We start from the raw sequence: 8,553 nt of genomic DNA, 5'->3' as shown, positions 1-8,553 counted from the left end.
ACAAACGGCTTTTGCACTCTTCTTCTTGATTTGTTACAACTTTTGGCATTCTATAGTGCTCCAAATGTTTTTTCTAGTCCAACCGATTAGTACAGCCAAAACATAACAATAATTGACCATTTTCAGCAGCAATAATCAGCAAAACATGCAAGCTTCGTTCGGTTCAGTGACATTGTTCACCTTCAGTGTCACAAAAAACACTCCATAACATTTTCTTTGCCATAATGAAATTACTAAATATAAGAACCTGACAAAAATATCTGAAAAACCTCAGAGGAACTTTTATATATTTTATTTTATATATTAAAAAATATATATTAGTGATTAAAACATTATTTTGATAACAATTTATGTTTCATTTGAATGTTTATTGGTAGAAAGTTCCAAAAAGAAAATAAACAACAGCAATTAGGGTTTTAAACTGGGTGTAGACATGGCCCAATGGCCCAAACCATTAAATACATAAAAAATATAACAGCACATAATATTTAGTGGTGAATGAACAAGGTTTACCACCTCCTTTTTCCTGGCCATTTTCTGAAAGATAAAAAAGAAAAACATAATCTTACAAGGGTGCGAGGGTACAATATAGCAAGCCGTTATGGATTTACAGTAATTGTCACCTCTGACAGTGATCTACGATTACAGTCCAATGTGTGAGATTTCTGAATATTACAGAGATCAACTCTACTTTACGGTGATCTTTTACAATAGCTACTAACACTGGCCATTGCCGTTTTTATAGTTTCATACAGTGATCATAAAATTGACAGCAGCAACTGTAGTATTCATAACTCGGCACTCAACACCCACACTAACCCAGACTCATATGAGCCTCCATGTCCACGGCTGTGATGATTTAGTGGATTGCGGTGTTCACAAAGAAAGACAAAGGCCTTCTGTCTCCATCGGTGTTGAACGTCATCAGTCATGGCACCGAACTGATAGAAGACACAGACGAAAGATAACTGTGGTGTCCTGTTATGATGTCTGCAAATGGAGTGTGAAGGCTTCTCTTTGGCAGAATCATTTCAGGGCAGGAAACTGTCCTGCGATAAGACACTTGATGCTCTCTAAAGCATTTCTGTCAAATGCATCAAAACACTGTTTCACACGGTTTCTTCCAGGGCTTGCCTTTTGGATTTGGTGCTGATTATGTATGATTAACCCAAGAGTGATTTTCCTTAAAGAGATAGTTCACCTAAAAATGAAAATTCTGTCATTAATTAATCACCTTCATGTTGTTCCAAACCTGAAAGCCCCTTATTCATCTTCGGAACACAAATTATGTTTGATGAAAAACATTTAAGGCCCAGAAAAGTAGTAAGGACATTGTTAAAATAGTGCATGTGACATCAGTGGTTCAACCTTAATTTTATGAAGCCACAAGAATACTTTCTGTGCACAAAGAAAACAAAAATAACAACTTTATTAAACAATTTCTTCTCTTCTGTGTCAGTTTTACGGCCTATTTACAACTGGTCACGTCATGCTTTTTTTTCTAATCGGATATCTATCTGATTTGTTAAAACGTTTCCATTTACACTTGGCCACATAAATGTGTCTTTGCAAAACGGATATAAATCCGGTCTTGAATTTCTACACTATATTGAAATTTAACGAATTTCACGCCAATGCAAGCAACAGATAAGCGCTGCATTTTATTTATTATCAGCTAATTTCAAGATGAAAGACCGCAACAGTAGAGAACGCTGCATCAATTCTGGAAAGATATAGTCTCACTACTTTTAATGAAGATGATTGTATGTTGCACGTCTGCGACTTACTTTCATGTCGGTATTTTATGTCGGTATGCTGAAGAGATACTCAGCTACTCATCCGCGGCAATGCTTGTTGCATAACATGCCATATAGCTTACAAAACACTCTCACAGTTTATTACTTTATTATTTTGGGAGGAGTAAAATTAGCATATGTGGTTTCAACAACCTGATGCATTTACACAGCCCAGACTACCTCCTGAAGTGGTTTGAGCGATCAGATTTTTATCCATCTCGAATGCGTTTCAGAGGGCATTTAAACCTGGTCTTTTCACGATCGGATAGCTATCCGATCAGAAAAAATGCATTAAGTAACCAGGTGTAAACAGACCCAAAATGAACTTTCTGGGCCTTGAACATGGTAGTTGTGTTGCTGTTTATGCAGGGTCAGAAAGCTCTTGGAATTAGTCAAAAATATCTTAATTTATGTTCCTAAGATAAACGAAGGTCTTACGGGTTTGGAACTAATTTTCATTTTTGGGTAAACTATCCCTTTAAATTACATCGTTAAATATAATCATTCATGGCAAACACATTTATCTTACAATTAAAAAACAATGTTAATTTGCAGTTTGTAATGTGACATTTCCAAGTGAGAGTGGATTAATAAATTTATCAAGAAAAAGACAGCAGGACTTGATTTTATCCTTTGGGAATAGAGTAGATCGCAAAAAAAAGAGAGAATAGAAAAATATATAATAGTAGTTAATCTGGGTTTTCAGATTGTTTTAGACAAAATAGTCTAAAACAATCTGAAATAGTCTAAAACGGTCTTAAATGGTCTAAAATATAATAAAATATGACCCAAGAGTGATTTTCCTTTCACACCTATAATCATGAAACACTGTCAGATATGTTTCTCTCACAATTAAATATTAAAGTCAGTGTTAATTGCCGTTTAAACCCTTTTTTCTTTGGTAACAACATATATTCAAGGGAAAGTGAAACTGAATCAAAAAAGAAACAATAGGCAGGAACTAATTTTATCTATCAGGAATAGAATAAATAAACGTGTTGGCAAAAACAGTGTTTAAATAATATTCAACAGTGCGTAAATGAATGTCGGTGGAAAAGCAAGTTATTGCATTTTGATTACAAGATTGCAAAAACACTTTTGAAAACATCAACCAATGAATCATTCACAATAGAGGGTTTATGTCACAATTTGGTCTTTTACCTGGATGCTCGACCATATTGGCGAAACAATAGCATGGGTTGCTGTCTAAACCATGGAAAAACATGTGGAAGCTGCTAAATCATATAGAAAAGGACTTAGTAAGCAGGAAAGGGCATAATATTTTGACAAACTAAAGTTAATAGGTGGTAAAAAAAAAAAAAAAATCATACAAGCGGTATTAATTTAAGACATTAGCCTAATATTTTACCAACCTGACTGGAAATGATAAGAACTAACACGAATGTTGTCAAGATTCCTGCCCTGGAAATCCTGGTTCAGTTTGACCAACCACAAATGCCTTTTGTACCTCAGTTTTTTGCACTCTTCTTCTTGATTTGTTATAACTTTTGGTAGTCTATAGTACTCTAAATGTTTTTCCCGGTCTGAGCGATTAGTACAGGCCAAAACATGACAATAATTCACCATTTTCAGCAGCAATAATGAGCAAAATATGCAAGTTCTGGTCGGTTCAGTGGCATTGTTTACATTCAGTGCCGCCAATATGGCCAATTGATGACGTGTCGTGAAAACACTCTAGAGCAGAAACATGCATTTATAAGGTAAATTTCATGTTGACATAATCATAAACGTCAATTATTAGTCAATTCCACATTTGCATTTCATCTGTTGAAACACATTATGCAAGTGCACAGATTCAGAAAACAGCTACATCACAGAGTGTTAAATAATGCACAAACCACTGACTCAATAATACACGTCTGCATAAGTGCTTTCTCTTTTGCCTGAGGTAATATGAAATATCATTTTCCTCAACCCACCCACCCAGTATCTACAAACCCTTGGATTTACTCTCCTTATTACCTCTGTGGAGCATTTAATTTCCTGGGCATTTAGGGGCTGTTATTACTACAAGCATACGCACGTCAGGGTCGGCAATCACTCTGGGCAATGCAGCATGACAGTGACACACGGCGACAAACTCTCACTCTCACGCGGGTGTGAATGTGTGCGTGTGCATTATTTTCCCTAAGTACACCAGCTACCATCCATCACTTCATTGATTGGTGTTGAGAAACACCTGTGCTTGGAAAAAATGGTTCAAATGAAGTGTGTGCCATGGACGGGATTGATTTTAATCAAAGGTCCTCACAACTGTGATATAATAAATAAGTCGCAAACCACTGAGGAAATCCTGCACACTGGCAGTAGATCTGCTTCGGGTTCTCTAGGGGCCAAACTAATGATCTCTGTTTACTGTGCTAATCATAGTTTGAATAGGTTTCCCACGTGTATAAACGTATGTCATCAAACCGCTGCAAATCAAACGCATTGGTTGTTTGCAGCAATAGCCAACAATACATTGTATGGGTCAAAATTATTCAATTTTTATTTTATGCCAAAAATGATTAGGATATTGAGTAAAGATCTTCTGTTCCATGAAGATATTTTGCTAATTTCCTACTGTAAATATATCAAAACTTAATTTTTGATTAGTAATATGCACTGGTATAACTTCATTTGGACAACTTTAAAGGTGATTTTCTCAATATTTAGATTTTTTTGCACCCTCAGATTCCAGATTTTCAAATAGTTGTATCTAGCCAAATATTGTCTTATTCTAACCAACCATACATCAATGGAAAGTGTATTTATTTAGCTTTTAGATGATGTATAAATCTTTAAAAATTGACCCTTATGACTGGTTTTATTCAACCAGCAAGTTTTTTGGACCGGAAATGACACAAGCTTCTCTCAAAAGATAATAAGACGATGTACAAGAGGCATCAATGTGGAAAATTTCTCAGCTTTTATTTACATTTAAACAAAAAGTGGCATGTCCAAAATTATTCATACCCTTTGCAAACTGTCACAGTCTATGGGAAAATCCTAAGTTCTATACCATTCCAAATAGTCCAAGCTGTTCTAAAGCATCCTAATTACCCTGATTCATTGGAAACAGCTGAAGAGTTTTAATCAACTTAACAGGTGAAAAACAGAAGCTCTCTGCTGTTGGTTTGTGGACAGTCATGGCTAAGACAAAGGAGCTCACTGAGGACCTGCGGCTGCGCATTGTGGCTGCTCACAAGTCAGGAAAGGGCTATAAGACCATATCTAAATGTTTTGAAGTTCCAGTGGCTACTGTGAAAAATCTCAGAGGACGTGGTTGGCAGCCAAATGTAACACCTGTGCTGGCCAGGAGGATAGTGAGAAAGGTAAAAAAGAATCCAAGGATCACCACCCATGCTGACGCCCGCTTGGCCTTTGCAAATGCTCATCTGGACAAAGAAGAAGACTTCTGGTCTTCTGTTTTATGGTCAGATGAAACAAAAATTTTATTGTTTGGCCACAATGATGTAGCCTTCATTTGACATAAAAAGGGGAAGCCTTCAACCCTAAGAACACCATCCCCACTGTCAAACATGGTGGTGGGAACCTAATGTTTTGGGGGTGTTTTTCAGCCGGTGGACCAGGGAACCTAATCACAGTAAACGGCACCATGAAAAAGGAGCAATACATCAAAATTCTCAACAACAACATCAGGCAGTCTGCAGAGAAACTTGGCCTTGGGCACCAGTGGACATTTCAGCACGACCACGACCCAAAACACACAGCAAAAGTGGTGAAGAAATGGTTAGCAGACAAAAACATTAATGTTTCGCAGTGGCCCAGCCAGAGTCCTGACTTAAATCCAATTGAGAATCTGTGGAGGGAGCTAAAGATCAGGGTGATGGCAAGGAGACCCTCCAACCTGAAAGAGTTGGAGCTCATCGCTAAAAATGAATGGGCAAAAATACCAGTGGAGACATGCAAAAAGCTGGTCAGCAATTATAGGAAGCGTTTGATTGCTGTAATAGCCAATAAAGGCTTTTCTATTGATTACTGAGAAGGGTATGAATCATTTTGGACACTTTTTGTTCAAATGTAAATAAAAGATGAGTAATATTTTTTTCCCACAATGATGCCAATGATGCTTGTACATCGTCTTATTATCTTCCGGGAGACGTCTGTGTCATTTCTAATAAAAAAAAAAAACTTGCTGGTTGAATAAAAGTAACTTTAAATCAGAATTTCTCAGGGGTATGGAATTAAAATGTGACTGACCCTGGACCACAAAACCATCTTAAGTAGCATAGGTGTATTTGTAGCAATAGCCAAAAAATCATTGTATGGGTCAATATTATACATTTTTCTTTTATGCCAAAAATCATTAGGATCTTAATTTAAAAAAAAAAATCACCCTTATGATTGGTTTTATGGTATAGACATAGAGTCACAAATAACTCCAGCATATGAGAAAGCATACAATTTATATGTATGTTGAAAAATGTTGAAAAAACATTTGTTTGTTGAAAAAGTATGTTGAAAAAAAAAATAGCTTGTTACTGGAAAATATAAACTACTGGAAAGCAGCTAAGTGATTATCAAACTAGAACGTTTTTTTGTTAGTAGTGTCGCTACATTTAGTGAGTAACCCCCGGCCACTTCAGTGGTCGTTTTGTTCTCTATTGCCTGCATTGGGATCTTTCCTTGTGATTAACCACAATAAATATGCAGTGTTTAACATGAGACACTAATACATACAGCTTTATGGGAATGTCATGACAAACACTCGTTACCCTACTAACACATTGTTAAAATCCATTACTTCTCCATTAACTTTAAGTGATAACACATTACAAAAGAAACATAAAAATAATGAAATGTAACTAAGTAACAGTTAAACAATTACCCAGACACATTAAACCCTGTGATTTATTTACATAATTTTCTCTAAATTAGTTCAGTACCAAACACTAGTTGATTGTATTAGTTTCTCAGTGGTAATGAGGTCTTATAAACTCTTTAACAGAACAATAGATTTTAAATCTACCCATGTCTAAATAAAACATGAAGGTGTGTAAAATAGAAAGGGCTCAGAACCCAAAAATCTCCCTCCCTCATTCAACATGTCCTCAACTGGGAGGAAGGATATACCCTACTTCCCTGAGCTCCACACCCTAGCATGTGCATCGCGCACAGGGAAAGAAGAGGAGAGAATTACATTTTGGCTTAAAGACTCCCGGAGGGATTAACCTGTGGGTGGGATCCCTCACAACAGGCAGTGTGCTGGATCTGTGGAAGTACGCCGCATTCCTTTGTGATCTGTGTGTGCTAGAGCACATCTCCTGCTATTGTGTTGTATGCTTTGTCGAAATGCTCAAGTCTGATCAATATGTTTATTTATGCAGTCATTTATGGTTCATGAAGAATTACTCATGAACCATAAATTACTATCAGGCCATCCAAGATGAGTTTGTTTATTCATCGGAACAGATTTGGAGAAATTTAGCCTTACCTGCTCACCAATGGATCCTCTGTAGTGAATGGGTGCCGTCAGAATGAGAGTCCAAGCAGTTGATAAAAACATCACAGTAGTTCACAAATAATCCACACGACTCCAGGCCATCAATGAATATCTTGTGAAGTGAAAAGCTGCCTGTTTGTAATAAACAAATTCATCAAGTTTTAAACTTTAAATCATTACTTCCAGGTAAAATACAAGTCCTCTTACCATAATATTACATTTTCTGGTGAAAACTCATCGGAATCAGGAGAGAAGTATGCACAGATCAAGTACTGTTTAGTGAAAATAATCCAAAAATAGTTTTAAACAAATAAGCTGGTTGATTTTGATGAGAGAAAATACCAGGGGATGGACCTTTTCACTTGAAAAACATACATTTTTATTATGATTATTATAAATTACGGATGCATATTTATGCCAGAAGTGAGGGGTTAAAGTTAAAACACCGTAATGGTGGATTTGTCATGAGTTCCTTGTTTGTCCTGAACAGTTAAACTGTCTGCTGTTCTTCAGGAAAATCCTTCAGGTCCCACAAATTCTTTGTTTTTTCAGCATTTTTGTGTATTTGAACCCTTTCCAACAATGACTGTATGATTTTGAGATCCATCTTTTCACACTGAGGACAACTGAGGGACTCATATGCAACTATTACAGAAGGTTCAAACACTCACTGATTCTCCAGAAGGAAACATTAAGGGGAGCCAGGGGGTGAAAACTTTTGAACGGAATAAGGATGTGTACATTTTTTTCTTATTTTCCATGTAGTACTGCCCTTCAGAGGCTACAGAAGATAATTACATGTTCCCTAGTAGACAAAATAAGTTAAATTTACCCTGATCTTCAAATTCACAAATTCTTCTGAAGCATTAGTGAGTGTTTCAACCATCTGTAATAGTTGCATATGAGTCCCTGAGTTGTCCTCAGTGTGAAAAGATGGATCTCAAAATCATACAGTCATTGTTGGAAAGAGTTCAAACACACAAAAATGCTAAAAAAAAAACAAAAACAAAGAATTTGGAAGACCTTAAGGACAGCGGGCAGTTTAACTGTTTAGGACAAACAAGGGACTCATGATCACTAAACTATCATTAAAAAAAAAAAACACACAGCTGTGGATCTTTCAGCTAACACAGTATCAAGAGTCAAGTGTATGTAAACTTTTGAAAGGGGCCATTTTTATAAATGTAACTATTATTTTCTCTTGTGGACTACATGTAAATGGCTTTTATGTGAAATATCTTATTCAGGTCAGTACTAAATAAAAAAGAACATGCATTTTGTATGATCCCT

At 36.2% G+C, this 8,553-nt stretch overlaps 1 long non-coding RNA gene across 1 annotated transcript; it reads right to left on the bottom strand.

Moving 5' to 3' along the window:
• Positions 1-379: 379 nt before the first annotated feature.
• On the bottom strand, positions 380-7,700 carry LOC141293359 (uncharacterized). The gene is made up of 3 exons (XR_012340730.1): positions 7,255-7,700; positions 820-941; positions 380-537 (listed from the first exon to the last, which is right to left on the bottom strand). It is a non-coding gene; the product is annotated as an uncharacterized lncRNA (long non-coding RNA).
• Between the last annotated feature and the right edge of the window lie 853 nt (positions 7,701-8,553).

The sequence above is a fragment of the Garra rufa genome, chromosome 20 (genome assembly GCF_049309525.1).
Source record: "Garra rufa chromosome 20, GarRuf1.0, whole genome shotgun sequence".
Classification (NCBI taxonomy): domain Eukaryota; kingdom Metazoa; phylum Chordata; class Actinopteri; order Cypriniformes; family Cyprinidae; genus Garra; species Garra rufa.
This window is presented reverse-complemented; position numbering and strand designations above follow the sequence as displayed.